The 18,056-nt window shown below is 37.5% G+C and overlaps 1 long non-coding RNA gene and 1 pseudogene across 1 annotated transcript in view; one reads left to right on the top strand and one right to left on the bottom strand.

Annotated features, from left to right (window-relative positions):
- The first annotated feature begins 1,629 nt into the window (after positions 1–1,629).
- Positions 1,630–18,056, top strand: part of LOC139356537 (uncharacterized) — a 41,592-nt gene continuing 25,165 nt past the window's right edge. The window contains exons 1-2 of the long non-coding RNA XR_011608531.1: positions 1,630–1,666; positions 12,407–12,669. This is a non-coding gene — a long non-coding RNA (uncharacterized lncRNA). The remainder of the gene's footprint in view (positions 1,667–12,406; positions 12,670–18,056) is intronic.
- LOC105483776 (E3 ubiquitin-protein ligase makorin-1 pseudogene) lies at positions 16,050–16,773 on the bottom strand (annotated as a pseudogene).

Raw genomic sequence — 18,056 nt, 5'->3', positions numbered from 1 at the left:
TCTTTTTATACATTCGCGAGAGAGAGGGGGGATTAAGATTCTTTTCACTCTGATCAATCTTAAGAAAAATTTATAGTTAATTGATTTCTAACTTTTAATTTATAAACCCCAACTTCTGGCACTTTCTGCAAATCTCATTATTCTTTCTTTTGTTCACTCATTGTATAAAACTTAATACCATCTGATATGGTGCATATTAATTGCCATATATGTTGCTTAAGGTTGATCATTCCCCACTTAAAAAACAAAAGTCCTGAGGTTGACAACATTGTTTACTGATGTCTACCTACCTTGTAACAAAAAGTACTTAAACATAGTAGGTTCTCAAAAGCTATGCCAAATGAAGAAATATATAAATTAAATCACCATAAACAAATTGTGGTTATAAAGAATAATGTAAATGTCATCCACATTGGCATTATAAAAGTATAAATCCAGAAATTGGGAAGAAAGGAGAGTCAAACAATAAAAATATAGCAGATGCATTAGTATCCTCTTCATATAAATCTGGGATCAAAGCTGCTGGCTATAGTTAAAGAAAGGAGAAAGAAAAGCACAAGTATACTCCTTCATGTTGACAATTAATCGACAGAGGGAAAATTTTATATCATGATATAGTGGTGGCATTAGGAGGACAGAAGATATTTACCAAGTCAGCTAAGTTGTCTTCTATTATAATAAGAAGTTAATATATAAAAATCAAGAAAATATATTATTAATAGAAATGGAGACAGCCACCTGAAGAAACAGTTCAAAGAGACTATTGCTTAGACTATAGCTCACAGTGCTTCAGGTGAATGCAACTAGTAACTGGAAGTAGTGATACTACGAACTAACGCTTTTCCTTGTAAGCCCGTCGAAATACTTGATTCATTTTTAGTACGTGCATATTTTATTTTGATAAAAATAAAGCAATGTTGTTAGATATAAGGATGGAGCAGGAGAGATTGTGGAAGAAAAAAGAAGTGAAATAATAAAAGGAAGAAAGATTCTGGAGTATCTGGTTTCGTATTCCTTTTTGTTCTGATTTTCATGGTTGATATTCATTTAAAAACCTGAACATTTTTATTTGTGATATGCAGGGTTAAGCAGCCTAATGATCATGAGGAAAACATCATCCAAGCAAGTATAGAAGTAAGCATTGTTTGCTCTTATAAGAAGGAGAGAAAATTCATGGAACGATTAAACAGCTAAAAAGCACACAGAACACCATTATATTTTGTACATTAGTAGGCCAACAACAAAACAGTAATATTGATTCTTTCCTAACAGAAACCAAAGATCAATCTCTTGCCCTAGAATAAATAGATTTATTTCCAACAGAAGGTAAGAATTAATTCTTGCATACAACATTTTCTTGACGGGTAAACCATCCTTTATTTTCCTCAAGTCTCATGATCAATGGCTGTAAATTTACTAAACAGAGAGGCAGAAGAAGTTTACTAAAAGCAGTTTTGAAGAGGAAGAGAGATAACAAGTCTGTGAACACTGTTCCTCTGACTCCCATACATCACACTAGAGAAGGAAACGTTGTGGTGACAACAGTCAACTGGAAGATCAACACTAAGGCCCAGTGATTCATCATCATCGTCAATCCATTGGAAAAGTCTGTTCTGGAACTTTCTGGCTGTATTTGTTCTGATTCATCTAAATACCAAGGTGGTAGGTATTCGCTGTAATCATCTTCAAAATTGATTTCGTTATTGAAAGCTTTAGCAGTATCATGAATATTTAATGACACTAGAGAAAAAATAGGCTTTAAAATATATCTCAAAATTGCCAATGAAAATGCTTAGATGGCAGACAACAGTTTCCAAGGTGAAAAGTTTTATTGAATAAATGCAGAGACAGCTGTTGTCCGAAAATTACATTTTTGCCAGTCCCGAGTGAGACATGTTCTTACACATCACAACATTAATAGTCACATTGTGTTACTTGATTTAGTGCAACATAATGCAGTGTGACTAATGCAGCCCAGTGGTACAGATTCATGTAAGAGAAAAATCCATCACCTAGGAAATGCGGAACAAAGATTCACTTTTCTGAAAACAAAGGTTAAATAAATCAAAGTTTTCTGAAAAAGGAAAAGTCATGCAAAAGAGAGTTTTATTCCAAAACACATTTCAATCACCTTTGCAGTGATTCCCTGGATACATTAGAGAAGGGAATAGGCATCAAACATGAAATCCTTTAAGCTGTTTGAACTAAGCTGTACTTAGTGCTTCTACAATATCTTCCTCTGTAGTACCAATCTTCTAAAGCAATAGCTCCTTCATCAGTCTTACTATGCATTGCCCGGATGACTGCTACACAGGCCCAGTTGACACGGTAGTGTCCTTTCTCCATCAGCATCTCTAAAAATATACTTAGGCTATTGAGGAGATAACAGAAAACTACCTTTAAAGTCCACCTTTTATGGACTACTAAAGAGAGAGAAATATGCAGGGAAAAAGGGTCACTACAAGCCTATGGTTGGTTTTTTGTTATGTTTATTTATCTGTATTCTTTCCTTGTCAAGAATATATGTGAATCCTTTTCTATCTAATAATATGCATTGGACAGGTAACAAGATATAAAAATTGGACCTCTCAGTAAATACTTCGAAACAGGAAGAATTTTTATTTTACTTCTCAGGAAGTTGTATTAAAAAATGTAAGAGGAAAAAGTCCTACATGGGTATTTGGACTTTACTATCAGCACCAAAGTCGTTATATTCTAACAAAATGAGGTCATTTTAATATTGTCACTTCAGGTACTGCTCAATGAATGTCTTCTTTATTTCCTTTGTCTCAACCCTGCAATATTGCTAATTAACTCAGAGAATATTTTAAGTCCAAATGCTAAGTAATTGTTAGAAGCTTTTAAAAATTTTTCCTAATTGGACTATCTGCCCGTAAGCTTATTTTTCACAATTATTGAGCATTTACATTTTTGTTCATTACTTTGTATACATTATGCTATTTGATGCAGCAAGACTGCAACATACATATTATTATTTCCATTTTCCATATGAAGAGGTATGGTAGAGTTGGTATTTTAGTACAAATTTGGTGGCTTCAAAAATACACTTTTGCATCACCTACAGTAGAGTGATTCCGACATTAGAAATATTCAATAAATAGTCATAGACTTTAAAAGTTGAAAAGGACTAAAGTCTTCATCTACTTCAATGTCCAAACAAGCTACTAAACATCTATATAACATTTTGACAACTGGTGATCCAGGCACAGTGGAGGATTTCATTGTTAGAATCTTATTTATTCAAGGTTATCTGTACTACTGGTGGGCAATTCAAACCAACAGAAAGTTCTTCAAACTAAACTGAATTAAGCCTCCACAGACAATGTCTAATGACATTTGCATGTTAAGTTCAATGCAGTCACCGAATATAAACTAATTTTTTTATTTTTATTTTTATTTAGTTATTTATTTATTTATTTTTGAGAGGGAGTCTCACTCTGTCACCCAGGCTAGAGTGCAGTGGCACAATCTCAGCTCACTGCAACCTCCACCTCCCGGATTCAAGTGATTCTCCTGTCTCAGTCTCCCATGTAGAATTACAGGTGTACACCACCACGACTGGCTGATTTTTTGTATTTTAAATAGAGATAGGGTTTTGCCACACTGGCCAGGCTTATCTCGATCTCCTGACCTCAAGTGACCCGCCTGCCTTGGCCTTCCAAAGTGCTGGGATTACAGGCAAGAACCACCGTACCCAGTCAGATAGTAAATTAATTTAAACAAGCACTGCCTGTGCTAGATTGTTACACTGACAGCTTCTAATGAACCACAGCTCCCAGTATTCACGTTCTTGTATAGTCTCCTCTCACACAAAATCTCAGCTTGGTCATGTTACTTGATTTAGCCAAAATATTAGTGGCAAGCATGGTGCAATTGGAGGGTTAGCACATTGAAGCTTATTCTCTTGGAAGCCAGGGTCCATGGTGTAAAGAACCTGAGCTCGTCACTGAATGAAGAGAGGTCATGTAGCAAGACACCCTGGAGGATAAGAGGTAGTCTTGGACACTGTAGCCTTAGCCAAACTCCCAGCTGATTGCAGCCTTATGAGTGATCACAGCTGTATCATGAGAAATAATTTGTTTTTATTTGTCACTGCTAAGTTTGGAGATGGTTTGTTATATAGCAAGAGACAATTGGTAGACTGCCTTTAAAGGCCCTCACATCTATTAAAGGAGAGATACCTGCAAGTAACTAAAACACACATACACAAAAGAACAAACACATATACATTATGACAATCAAATTAGCTTTGCCTTCATCAAGGCATCCGTCCCAACTTCCGTCAGGAGAAGATTTTCAGATCTTTTGACCCCCTTAGATGGTGTACCCAGAGTGTGTTATTGAATCAGTTTCATATGTAAGTGGTTCATTTAATGAAATGATCTTGTTAAAGAGAATGTTGATGATGATAATAATATGTATCACTTATTGAATGCTTATTCTTATTAGGTACCAGGCACTATGCAGATTTATTTAAATCCCTTTAACAGCTTCCTATACATGTACTATTATTTTGCCTAGATTTTAGTTCCAAAAACTGGGGCACAGAGTTATTTTGTGAGTTTCCACAAGATTATATATCTATGATTGGCAACCCCAAATTCAAAACCTAGGTATATCTGGCACTGAAATTTGTATCTTTCTCCACTATATTCTCCACAGATTCACCTCAGGTAGTACTTTGAGGATACACAGTGAAGTAACCTCAAAACATATATGTAAGTAAAATGAATTGTCCTCTGCGAGTTAAACTATGAAATCAATACATAATATATAATATAAAAAGTAAGCAAAGCTATATTAAGGAGACAAGATGAATTTCAGGCTTGAGCAAAATATGGTTGATAATTAATGTCATTAAATACACCTAAGGACAGAGTGGAAGCAATTTAAAGAACAGACAAATTTAGAAACTGAAAAAGAGGTGTCAAAGCAAAGCAGTGGCAGAGCTAATTTAGAAACTATTCCGGGGGAAAGTATCCCAACAACTGTATGTTCAATTGATGTTGTAGGTATTTTTCCATGGGGAGATTGATTCATAAGGTGAAACAGAATGATTCAAGTATTGATTTGATCCATTCAGCTGATTTTCTTTGTTCTTCAGACACCCTTCTGATTATAATTTGACTTTTCATGACCCATGGAAGGTCTGTAATTTGGTGTCCCAGTTTCTGTACTTCAGTCTAATTAAATCTAAAACACTACGATAACCTTGGCTGACTCCATTAAGGTGATAATGCGCTGTGGTCTCTGGGTATTTGGCCAGACCTGCCATAGAAATTTGACCTCTTTAAATGTGAAATTTGTCTTTCAATTAAAAGGTATTAGTCTAGTCAGTGCTTGTCTCGTTTATACCCACATTTAAGGAAATCTCTAGTCACTCCCCCTATTGAATGAGCAGGGAATTATTTACCCCTAGCCTTATTCCTTGCTGAATGAAATAAGGTTGCACAAATCACTTACTTATAACATAGTATAATATAGAAAGGAAGTGCCTGGGCTCCAACAGCTACCTCTGGGATTCAAATATGAGCTCTGCACAAAGTAGCTGTGAATTTCTTTTTTTTTTTTTTTCCACTTCATTGCCACTTGGAGATACCGTGCTGTTTTGTTCTGGTTTTACAAATTGAAGGTTTGTGGCAAACCTGCATTAAGCAAGTCCATTGGCATGATTTTCCCAGAAGTATATGCTCACTTCATGACTCTGAGTTACACGTTGGTAATCCTCATATTTAAAATGTTTGTATCACTATTATATTTGTTATGGCGATCTGTGATCAGTGGTCTTTTTTCATGTATGAATCATTTATGATGTACTGTTTTCTCTTTTTTTAACTTTTATTTGAGGTTCAGGCATACATGTGCAGGCTTGTTATATAAATTGCCTGTCACAGGGTTTTGGTGTACAGATCATTTCATCATTCAGATAATAACCATAGTATCAGATAAGCACTTTTTCAGTCTTCAACCCCCTTCCACTCTCCAACTTTAAGTAGGTCCTGGTGTCTGTTGTTCCCTTTTTTGTGTTTATACATTCTCATTGTTTAGCTCCTATTTATAAATGAGGACATGCAGTATTTGGTTTTCTGATCCTGTGTTAGTTTGCTTAGGATAATTGCCTCCAGCTCCATCCATGTTGCAGAAAGGGACATGATTTCATTCTTTTTTAGGGCTGTGTAATATACCATGATGTATATGTACCACAATGTTTTTATCCAGCCTACCAGTAATTGGCATTTAATATAGTCTTTGCTGTTGTGAAGGGTGCTGAATGAACATGCATATTCATGTGTCTTTATGGTAGAACGATTTATATTCCTTTGGGTATATACCCAATAATGGGATTGCTGGGTAGAGTATTAATTGTTTTAAGTTCTTTGAGAAATCACCACAGTAATCTTGTGTGATCAGTGACTGAACTAATGACTGAGCTAATTTACATTCCCACAATGACTGAACTAAATTACATTCTCACCAGCAGTATATAAGCACTCCCTTTATGGCTGCAACCTCACCAGCATCTGTTGTTTTTGACTTTTTAAATAATAGCCATTCTGACTGGTATGAGATGGTATCTCACTGGGATTTTGATTTCCATTTCTTTAATAATTAGTGATGTAGAGCATTTGGCCATATATATGTCTTCTTTTGAAAACTGTCTGTTCTTGTCCTTTGCCCACTTTTTCATGGAATTGTTTTTCACTTATTAATTTGTTTACGTTCCTTATAGTTCCTGGATATTAGACCTTTGTTGGATGCATTCATTTGCAAATATTTACTCCCATACTGTAGGGTGTCTGTTTACTCTGTTAATGGTTTCTTTTACAGTGCAGAATTTGTTAGTCCCATTTATCAATTTTTTGTTTTGTTGCAATTGCTTTTGGAATCTTCATCATGAAATCTTTGCCAGGGCCTATGCCCAGAATGGTATTTCCTAGGTTATCTTAAAGGGTTTTTATAGTTTAAGATTTTATATTTAAGTTTTATATCCATCTTGAACTGATTTTTGTATATGGTGTAAGGAAGAGGTCCAGTTTCAATCTTCCACACATTGCTACCCCTAGCACCATATATTGAATAGGGAATTTTTTCCCCATTGCTTGTTTTTGTTGACTTTGTCAAAGATCAGATGTTGGTAGGCGTGTGGCTTTATTTCTGGACTCTTTATTCTTTTCTGTTTTTCTATATGTCTGTCTGTGTACCAGTACCATGCTGTTTTGGTTACTGTAGCCTTGTAATACAATTTGAAGTCAGGAATGTGATACCTCCAGCTTTGTTCTTTTTGCTTAGGATTGCCTTGGCTATTTGGGCTCTTTTTGGCTCCATATGATTTTTAAATAGTGTTTTTCTAATTCTGTGAAGAATGTCATTGGCAGTGTGATAGGAATAGCATTGGATCTATAAATTGCTTTGGACAGTACGACCATTTTAACAATATTGTTTCTCCAATCCGTGAACATAAAATGTTTTTTTCATTCGTGTCATCTCTGATTTCTGTGAGCAGTGTTTTGTAATTTGCTATAGAGAACTTTCACCTCCCTGGTTAGCTGTATTCCTAGGTATTTCATCTTTCTGTGACTTATTTTAAATGGGATTGCATTACTGATTTGGCGCTCAGCTTGGAACTCATTGGTGTATAGGAATGCTACTGTTTTTTGTACATTGGCTTTGTATTCTGAAACTTTGCTGAAGTCATAAGTCATCAGATTCTCCAAGGTTGAAATGAAATAAAAAAATGTTAAAGGCAGCTAGAAAGAAGAGACAGATCATCTACAAAGGTAACCCCATTGGGCTAACAGTGAACCTTTCGGCAGAAACCCTAAAAAGGGTGTCTATATTTAGCATTCTTAAAGAAAAGAAATTTCAACAAAAAAAATTGATATTCAGTTGTGAATTTTTTATTTAATTTAATTATTTATTTATTTATTTTGAGACAGAGTCTCACTCTGCTACCCAAGCTGAAGTGTAGTGGGATGTGATCTCTGCTCACTTCTGACCTCAAGTGATCCGCCCACCTCAGCCTTCCAAAGTGTGGGATTACAGGTGTGAGCCACCGCTGCCAGCCCCAGTTGTGAATTTCTACAACTCACTAAACCATGCCCTAAACTAAACTAGTTTTCATGTCTACAAAACAGAAGTAATAACATAATGCCTAGCACAAAGAACTGTAAACCTTAAATGAGTCAATACACATAAAACGTTTAGAATAGTGCATGGCAGGTAGTAAGCACTCAATGTTAGTAGTGATTACGGTGATGACGATGATGATGATGACATTGATAATGATGGTGTCTGGTTCATCTTGGCTCAAAAAGATGAACTGAGCTGTAAAAAAAAAAAAAAAAAAAAAGTCTTTTATCATTTACGAAAGAGACGTAGAAAAGATCCACCAGTTTCTGATCTGAACTAGATCATGTCAAGCTTACTGTTTCATGAGTAGAATGAGAAAACAGGCAAAGGTGGTCAAGGAGAGGAAAATAAATCACACAAGTAGAGACAAGCAAAAATGAAAGAAACTTTGAAACTCCTGAAGCATGAAGAAAGTATCCTTCTTTCCAGATTTTCAGTTTTTGGTTAGTTCTATGCTTCTGAGGTAAAACTTAATTTGTTTCTTGTTATTAGATGATTATGAAATTGCCAGTTGTGTCCTTACTATACACAATGCCCTTCTCCCCACAGCCATTTAATTGGCTTTCTCATTCTTGCATCTGCAAAATGTACCTTTTGAAATGTGTATCATTGAATTTTTTTTGAGCTACTCCAGTCTTTTCCATCTTGTTCTGCTTCTCTTGGCATTCATCATTTGAATCTGCCAAATCAATAATGTGAACAGTGTTATAACTGGAAATAAGAAATGATCTGAAATTCACAGGAAATTAGACTGAAGTGAATATAGGAAATACAATCGCCTCCCAGACACAGAATGGATTTTTATGGGCTCAGTAAGATATGCCCCAACCCCCACCAGGACCTAAACAAGAAGCATTTAATTACTTAGGGTTATCATTTCATTAACACAAATTCTTGACATTCACATCTAACAGCTGATCCTCAGCTTTCTGCTTATTTCTCTCTTTTTGTCGGCTCCTGTCTGTTCTCCGCCTCTCAGTCTTTCTCCTTTGTTTTTGTTTTTCCTTAGCTTCCATCAAAGCTACCACTTCTAAAGCACTGAATTTTAAGCTCCCTCCTCAAATCTCTAAGGAGTCTATGCACACTTTCTAAAAACAAAACAAAACAAAACCTGTATATCATACAGCTTAGATTCTAATGGTTAAAATTGAATTAATGGGAGCAGATTGATGGTATATTGCCACTTTAATTAAAGAGGGTTATGGAATGGCATTTTAAATAGCAACATCATTTTCTAAATTGACATAGCTCCATTATAAGGAAAAATCCTTAAATTGAACCTCAAGTCAAACAGTTTATCTTCCAGTAAGACAGGATATTTTAGTAAATTTTTAATCTGCTGACAAAATATTCACTACAAAATAAAAGGATTTTCCCTATTTTATTATTTTTGCCTGAATCTTAGTACTAGAGAGGCTCTAAAATTATTTCCAGATACTTCAAAAAATAAATTTTAAGTGCTCCACGACTAGAAGGAAGCAGAAATACATTTCTGGACAAATCTAGTGGAATAGCTACAAACCACGTTTCTAAAAATAGTTGTTTCTATTTCTTTTGACAGATACATCATACCTTTCCTATGATCTCTCTTGCATCTTAGAAAGGAGCCTCGGGTCATTGAGTCTTAGCACTAGAGAGAATTGTTTGAGATTTAACTAGTGTCAAACAATTTGGTCTGGCAAAGTCAGACCCACAATGCTGGCCTTAAGTTAACAATCTGAAGCATTTTTCACCCGTATCTTGCATTATTTGCAAATCAGCTCCAATATCTTATACCACTCATATAAAGTTCTTGACTCAAAAATCTTAGGATGTGGAAGTTTCATTACGATTTCGGCAAGGACATTGTGCTATTTTTAAGATAATGAAAAAAATCCTCTCCTTTGTCATTTTTAAGATTGGTGTCCTAGAACAAATCAAGGAACATATTTTTTACAGAAAACTTTTGAATTTTGGGTTACTGAAAAAAAATTTGTTTTGCTTTGTTTTCAAATTATAAAACAATTTAAATATGTATACAATAGTAGAGAATAACATAGCACACATATGTTTACTAAATATCCAGTTTTATTAAATTTTAAGATTTCAGTATCTGTACTTCAGCTTATTTTTAAGATATAAAACACAGAGGTGAACCCTCTGAGTATTACTCTGATCCATTTCTCTCTTTCTCTGAAGTAGCTACTATCATAGTTCTCTCATTTATTATTTTCATGAATATTTTATTTGTTTACTGAATGTTCATGTATCTACAGGAAATATATAGTGCTTATATGGTAATAAAAATAATAATCTAAATAGAAGCATGTTGAAACTTTCTTGCAACTCGTTTTATCTTGTTGGTAAGTGTAGCTCTAGTTCATTTGTATGAATGGCTATCATTTCCCATTTTACAAACACGTTGCTGTTTATTTGTTCTACTATTGATAAACATTCTGATTGTTCTCAATTTTTCCTACAAACGACTCTACAATGAATGCTTTTATCACACCTCCTTCTGAACTTGAGTGAATTTCTCTGTGGTATGTACTTAGTAAAATAATGTTTAGGTTATTTGGGGTGTTTTCTCTTCAAAATGGCCATACCAATTTTAGACTCTATGTATACTTAGAGTTCATCAGAATGTACAGAAATTCTCATTTGTCTACATCTTCAACTACACATGCTATTCCCAGATTTGTAATTATTTGTGCAACTAATATATATATATATATGTGTGTGTGTGTGTGTGTGTATAAAATAGTTTGTTGATTTTAATTTTTATTTCCCTGATTATAATAGAGGGAAAATTACTGCATTAGTTTCTCTAACTATTATAATAAGTTACCATGAAGTTAGTGTCTTAAAACAATAATACAACTTTGTTTCCTCACACTTATAGAGGTCAAAAGTCTAAAATTTGTTAGCTAGGCTGCATTCCTTCTGGAAACCAGGACAACTTTGCCTTTTCAGCTTCTAGAGTTTGCCTGCATACCTTGGCTCACAACCCCTTCTTCACATTCCTCCAAACTCTAGCTTTCATCATCACAAACCCAACTACTTTCTTATCCTCTGCCTCCCTCTTATATGGGGGCCTAGTGATTACATTGTACCCACTCAGATGATCCCAGATCATCTTCCCATTTCATTACTTACTTTTATAGAGTCCCTTCTACCATGTAAGATAATAGTTATAGGTTCCAGGAATTAGATGCAAACAGCTTTGGAGGGGGCCTTTATTTAGCCTACCAGAAATAGGTATTAACAATTTGGAAATTCCTCTAAAAAACTTCGTATTTATATCAATATACCTATTATTCTCCTAAGTTGTCTTTTGCTAGGTGATTTGTGACGATTTTGTTTTTAAGGGAAAATTTTATGAATAGTGTCAATTATAGACACTAAAAATGTCTTCTAGTCTGTGGTATGTGTTCTTACTTTTGATTTTGTGCAATTTTAAATTTTTTACTGTTTTGAAGTTTTTAATCTTTGTGGGTACATAGTAGGTGCATATGTTTATGGGGTAGATGAGACATTTTGGTATAAACATGCAATGCATAATAATCACAACCTGGAAAATTGGGTGTTCATCCCCTCAAACATTTTTCCTTGTGTTAAAAACAATCTCATTGTACTTGTTTAGCCATTTTAAAATGTAGAATTAAATTATTATTAAATATAGTCACATCTTTGTGCTATCAAATACTAGGTCTTATTTATTCTTTCTAACTATTTTATTTTTGTACTTATTAACCACCCACACCTCCCCCACCTCCCCTGTACTCCCCTTCCCTGCCTCTGCTAGTCATCCCCCTACTCTCACTCTTCATGAATTCAATTGTTTTCTAGACTCATAGAGACACCACCTTGATGGTCCTGGATAAGATCCAGAAGAATTCTTTGGATTACCAGAGAGTGACACTTGTTATTTTATCTTACTTTCTCCCAAACAGAGTCTGTCTCTCTGTGTGCTGAGCCGCCTGGAACTGGGGATGTGGTGATGCAAGCACCCTTGAGGCTGCCACGACTGGGACTGTGCTAGGTCAGACCTGAAGACAGCACAACACTAAACCTTGTCCAAGGCCCTTTCCTTCAGGGCGGCAAGCTCCCCCAGAAGCTGGGAGTATCCAGAGATGCTGTCTGGGAGCCAGAGACTGGAGTAAAAAACATGAACAATTTACCCGATGTTCTATTCTAGTGTGGCTAACCTGGCACTCAAACCACAATACAAAGTCCTTTCTGCTCTTCCCTCCGCTTTCCATAGGCAGAGGAGCAGAAAAGCCTCTTCCTGTGGCCCCCACCACCTCCAGTCCACAGTGAATTCTGCCAGACCACCATGGATGTTCACTTAAAGCCCATGGACTCTTCCATCAGCTTGTGGTGAATGCTGCCAAACCTGGGACTAACCCTTCAGGGCACTGCGCTGCTCTTTGGCCCAGGGAAGGTCTGGAAATCCTATCCAAGAGACTGGTCCTGGACTCAGGGACCCCAAAAGCCTGTTAATTTCTCTGCCTTACTGTGGTCAAGCTGGTACCAAATGTGCACGAAAAAGTCCCCTTTACTTTTCCTTCTACGTTTCTCCAACAGAAAGAGTCCTTCACCATACCCAGCACAACTGGGATTGTGCTGGGTCACCCTATACCCAGCATATGTAAGAGCCCAAGGCCCACAGTGTACTCCCTGGGAATTACTGCTGGTTTTTCAGGACCAACGAGCTCTTCAGTCAGCAGGTGATGACTCCTGTTAGAACTGGTTCCTTCCCTTCAAGGCAGTGGGCCAGCATGTGTATAGAAGTGTAGTCTGGAAGCTAGGGCCTTACCACTCTGCCTGGTGCCCTATCCAACTGTGGCTCTGCTGATATCCAAGATGTAAGACAAAGTCCTCTTTACTCTTTGCTCTCCTCTTTTTAAGCAGTGGGAAGGAGTCACTTTCATTTCTGTGCGCTGTACTGCCTTGGGTTGTGGGAGGGACGGCACAAGCACTCCCCTAGCTGCCCCCAGCTGGTAACTCCCTAGGTCACATGCCACCCTAGTCAACTGGCTCTGAGCCGAGCCTAACACTAGGAGTTGCCTAGGAATTGCATGTTTGTGTCCTACACTGCCTTTCAAGTTTACTTTGGACCCCAGAGTTCTTTAGCCCATAGTGGCAAGGCTTGCCAAGAAATCAAGTTCCGAATGCTGGGACTAAAAATTCCTCTCTGACTAGAGCTCATCTTAATGCTCCCTCCATGTGTGGGTGCTGACTGAGCCCAGCATGGCATTATTCTCCTCTGTGACAGGGAAGCACTGAGTTTATAATATAAAGATCCCCAGAGGCTGGGCTCTGCCTCCGCAAAATGCACAGATTCTCTTTCTGTGCTGCACAGTTGCTGCAAGGGTATGGGGGAGGGGTGACATCAGTAATTCAAAACTGTCTCTCCTGCCCTCCTCAATACCTCTTTTAAGGATATGAAGTTAAAGCAAGATGTTGTGGTTGCTCACTTGATTTTTGACTCTACTGATAGCATCTTTCTGTGTGCAGATAGTTGTCAAAATGTGATGTTCCAGTTGGTAAATAAATGGTGTAGGCTTCCATTCTGCCATCTTGCTTTGCCCTCCCCCACAGTTTTAAATTTTATTCACTACCCCCTAGTTATTAATTTTATAGCCATCTTCTCCTTAACAGTATGTTCCTTTCTTATTTTTAAAAATTAGTCACACCCCTTTAAAGGTTTTAATGTTCTATTTTGACATTTGTATTCATCCGTTCTCATGCTGCTAATAAAGACATACCCAAGACTGGGTAATTTATGAAGAAAAAGAGGTTTAATGGACTCAGTTCCACTTGGCTGGGGAGGCCTCACAATCATGTCAGAAGGTGAAGGAGGAGCAAAGCTTTACATGGTGACAGGCAAGAGAGCGTGTGCAGGGGAACTCTCCTTTATAAAACCATCAGATCTCATGAGACTTACTATCACGAGAACAATACGGGAAAGACCCACCCCTATGATTCAATTACCTCCCTCAGGGTCCTTCCCATGACACATGAGAATTTTAGGAGTTACAATTCAAGCTGAGATTTGGGTGGGGACACAGCCAAACCATATCAACATTTAAGTCTTTACTGTTCCTACAATTATTTTTTCTGTATAATATGAACCAGAGTAATTTTTCTTCCATTTGAATAAATTGTTCCAGCATTATTTATGGAATAATCCAGTCATACACAGATAACAATGCTGCTTGATTTACATATATTCATAATATTCCATACTGTTCCCAATGGTGAATTTGTCTTTTCCTGCATTGAGAATATATTATCTTAATCATTGCAGCTTTAAGCTAATTCTTGGCCTCTAGTAGAGCAACTCCTTCCACCTCATTATTCAAAATTGTGTTGACTCTTCTTGGTTCTTTCTTTCTTCACTCTTTCATATAAAGTTAGATGTCAGCTTCCTTAAAAATTCCTGTTGGATTTTCTTTCTTTCTTTTTTTTTCTTTTCTTTTCTTTTTTTTTTTTTGTTTTTTGAGACAGAGTCTTGCTCTGTCACCAGACTGAAGTGCAGTGGTGTGATCTCAGCTCACTGCAACCTCCACCTCCCAGGTTCAAGCAATTCCCCTGCCTCAGCCTCCCAAGTAGCTGGGATTACAGGTACACACCACCACACCCAGCTAATTTTTTTGTATTTTAGTAGAGACGGGGTTTCATCATGTTGGCCAAGACGGTCTCGATCTCCTGACCTCGTGATCCACCCGCCTCGGCTTCCCAAAGTGCTGGGATTACAGGTGTGAATCACAGCGCCCAGCCTCTGTTGGAATTTTAATTGGGATTGAATTGAATTTGTAGATAATTTTGAGGAAGTATCATCACTCTGTTATTGTAATTTAATTCATCAGCACTCTCTCTACATATACATACACACACTGGTCCTTTTTTTATATATATATTTTCAATGTTTTATAATTTTTCTCCAGAATGGTTTTGCCCCCCCTTTTTTGGGGGGGGGTGAGACGGAGTCTCCCACCACTTTGTTGCCCAGCTGGAGTGCAATGGCATGATCTCCGCTCACTGCAGGCCTCACCTCCTGGGTTGACACGGTTCTCCTGCCTCAGCCTCCCGAGTAGCTGGGACTACAGGCGCCTGCCACCACGCCCGGCTAACTTTTTGTATTTTCAGTAGAGATGGGGTTTCACCGTGTTAGCCAGGATGGTCTCGATCTCCTGACCTCATGATCCACCCACCTCAGCCTCCCAAAGTGCTGGGATTACAGGCTGCCCCTCTTTAATTAAAAATAAGAGGTAACATTGGTTTTGTTCCATTGAGACTGGAATTTTTATTTTGTTTGCTTTTTTTTTATTATTATTGGTGCCTAAAAATCCCTTTTAATAATTTGTCCATAGATGCTCTTTTAAGTTCTACATAGATAAGCATGTCTTCAAATAGGCATATTGTCATTGTTTTCTTTCCAATTCTTACCTCTCATATATTTTCTTGGCTCTAGTAAGGACTTCATAGTTTTTAACTATAAGCACAATCTCATCATCTTCCTGACTCTAAGGAAACCTCTAAAATTTCATAATTGATTGTGATTTTTTTTTGGATTGGTATTGTTTGCCAAGTTCCATTTTTCTTTTTTATTTATTTTTTGTTCTGTTTTGTTTTTTTATTTTTCTAGTTCCCTTTTTCTTTTCTTTTCTTTTCTTTTTTTCTTTCAGAAAACTGACTTTAAGATTTATTTTTCTAACTTTTTTCAACAGGGAAAACAACACACTCCTCGGGGAAAGGTGAGGGGTTGAAAAGACAGGCCCTGGGTAAAAATTCTTATGCCCGCACCTGGAGTCGATAGGCCTGCCTAGGAGAGAACACAGGCACTGCCACACCACCACAGGGAACAGCTGCTGTCTGGGGTCAGCAGACCAGTTCACAGCCATGCAGGGTTGCTATAGATCCAAGTCATAAAAATCTTCCAACTCCTCATGAAACAAGTCCCACTCATCTTCAGAGTCTTAGTTCATCATCCCCACTTGCAGCTAAAAGCATAAGCAACAATTTGCCCAGCTCAAATGTGACAACCTCTTCTTCATCGTTGTCAAAGGGGCTGCTGTTCTCTCTTTCGTCAATGAGTTCCCAAAAGTGGTTCCTTCATTGGGCCGGGTATCTGCTTGATGTTCCCACTTTCTGTCTCTGTGATTCCTCTCTATGGCCATCAGGGTACACATGCTTGTAAAAACAGCTCCCTCCAAATGGGAAGCTCCCATGTCCTTCATCAAAATACCTGCATGCCTTGTTGCTCATTGCCTGTTTGTATTTCCCAATGAGTTTCTGCTTCTCTTCTTTCTCCTCCACCCAGTACTCACTTGGAATGACAAAGTTAGATGTGATCTGGCATTCTGGGCAGGACTTTATGATCTTGCTCTCAAATTGCTTAGCACTCCTCCACTTGTGAATGCACCTGAGACAGTAGGTGTGGCTGCAGTTGGAGAGGATCCCGAAGCGGTGCTCTCAGGGGTTGACTTTCTCATAAATCACCTCCATGCAGATCACACACATGATTTCCTTGCTGCGCTGCATGGCGAATGAGAGCTCCATGTCCTTCTCATGGGCCTCAATGCACGATGATTTTATATGCTGTGGTCTCTGGGCAGCATCCATCGGATGCAAGACCTTTATCTCAAAAATCAACACAAAATGGATTAAAAACTTAAACATAAGATGTGAAAATGTAAGATTCAAAAACTACTAGAAGAAAGTATGCAGCCCGGATCTGCCGGGGCAAGCCTGGATCCTGAATTCACTAGAACTGAGGCCTCTGGGGCTGGCCTGGTACCAGGGTTCACTGGGGCAGGTCTGGTGCTGGAGTCCACAGCAAAGTTAGGTGCTCACTTTAATCTTCTTTTCCCACACAAAGGGTATCTGTCTCTGTCTGTCTCCATTCTATACTGCCTGGGCTTAGGGGAGAGGTGACATAGGTAATGTGATGCTATCTTTCCTAATCTCTTCAATGCATCTTATTTCTGTTCTCCATCCAGGTGCTGTAATAGCTCACCTGGATTTCTTAGTTCATGTGAAAGTATTTTTGTGCATAGATAGTTATTCAGATTGTTGTGTTTCTATGAGGGGGTGAGTGCTGGAAGTCCTATCCACCATTTTGCTGATGTCTCCTATAAAGTGATTTTTTAAAAAAAGTTCTCAAACAAACCAGCATTTTCTCTAAAATCATTCTGACTGATTATATTAAACACAATTTAAGGTGAATGTCCAGCACATGAGCCACAGACACATAGAACTGCTCTCACATCTGTGGAGCTGGGACCATACAGTCAAGTGATGCTGATTTATCTCCAATTATCTTAGCCTCAGCTGTGTGTACTTATGGAGGACATTTGAGGCAAATGAGGTTCTTATCTCCAAATATGAATTTGAGTCCTAAACACTGCTTATCTCCTACTGTCAACTCTAACTGAAAACATGTAAACTTGACACCTATGAAGAGGTCACATTTTTCCTTTATACAGAAAAGCAAAGGAAATTGGCCTATAGACACACAGAGAATCAAACATAGGAGATCATACAGCCTCTGAAAGAAAGCCCCAGAAGAAAATACTTGCCTTACTTATTCTAGGACTTCCAGTTCCTTGTCCCAGTCCCTCATCAGGTCAACAAACCATCTTGCTTTTCAGGTTGTGACAGAAGTCTTTAAGATATTTATGTGTTTTGTCTAATGCAATTTAAGTAGATTTCTGCTACTGTCAATCTGAGGAGGCATAAATATATGCCCATTTAGCCTACATAATTTTTTCATAATAAAGTTCATTGATATTATTGATTTCTTAACAGCACTATAATGCCTTGAGTTTGTGCTATATTTAGACAATTCCATGCAAATTTCCCAAAATGCTATATGAAGACACATCACTGAAGGAATATCTTCTAGTCTCAGGGACGTT

Source organism: Macaca nemestrina, chromosome 10 (genome assembly GCF_043159975.1).
Source record: "Macaca nemestrina isolate mMacNem1 chromosome 10, mMacNem.hap1, whole genome shotgun sequence".
Classification (NCBI taxonomy): Eukaryota; Metazoa; Chordata; class Mammalia; order Primates; family Cercopithecidae; genus Macaca; species Macaca nemestrina.
The sequence above is the reverse complement of the archived record's forward strand: the minus strand, read 5'-3'. Positions and strand labels throughout refer to the sequence as shown.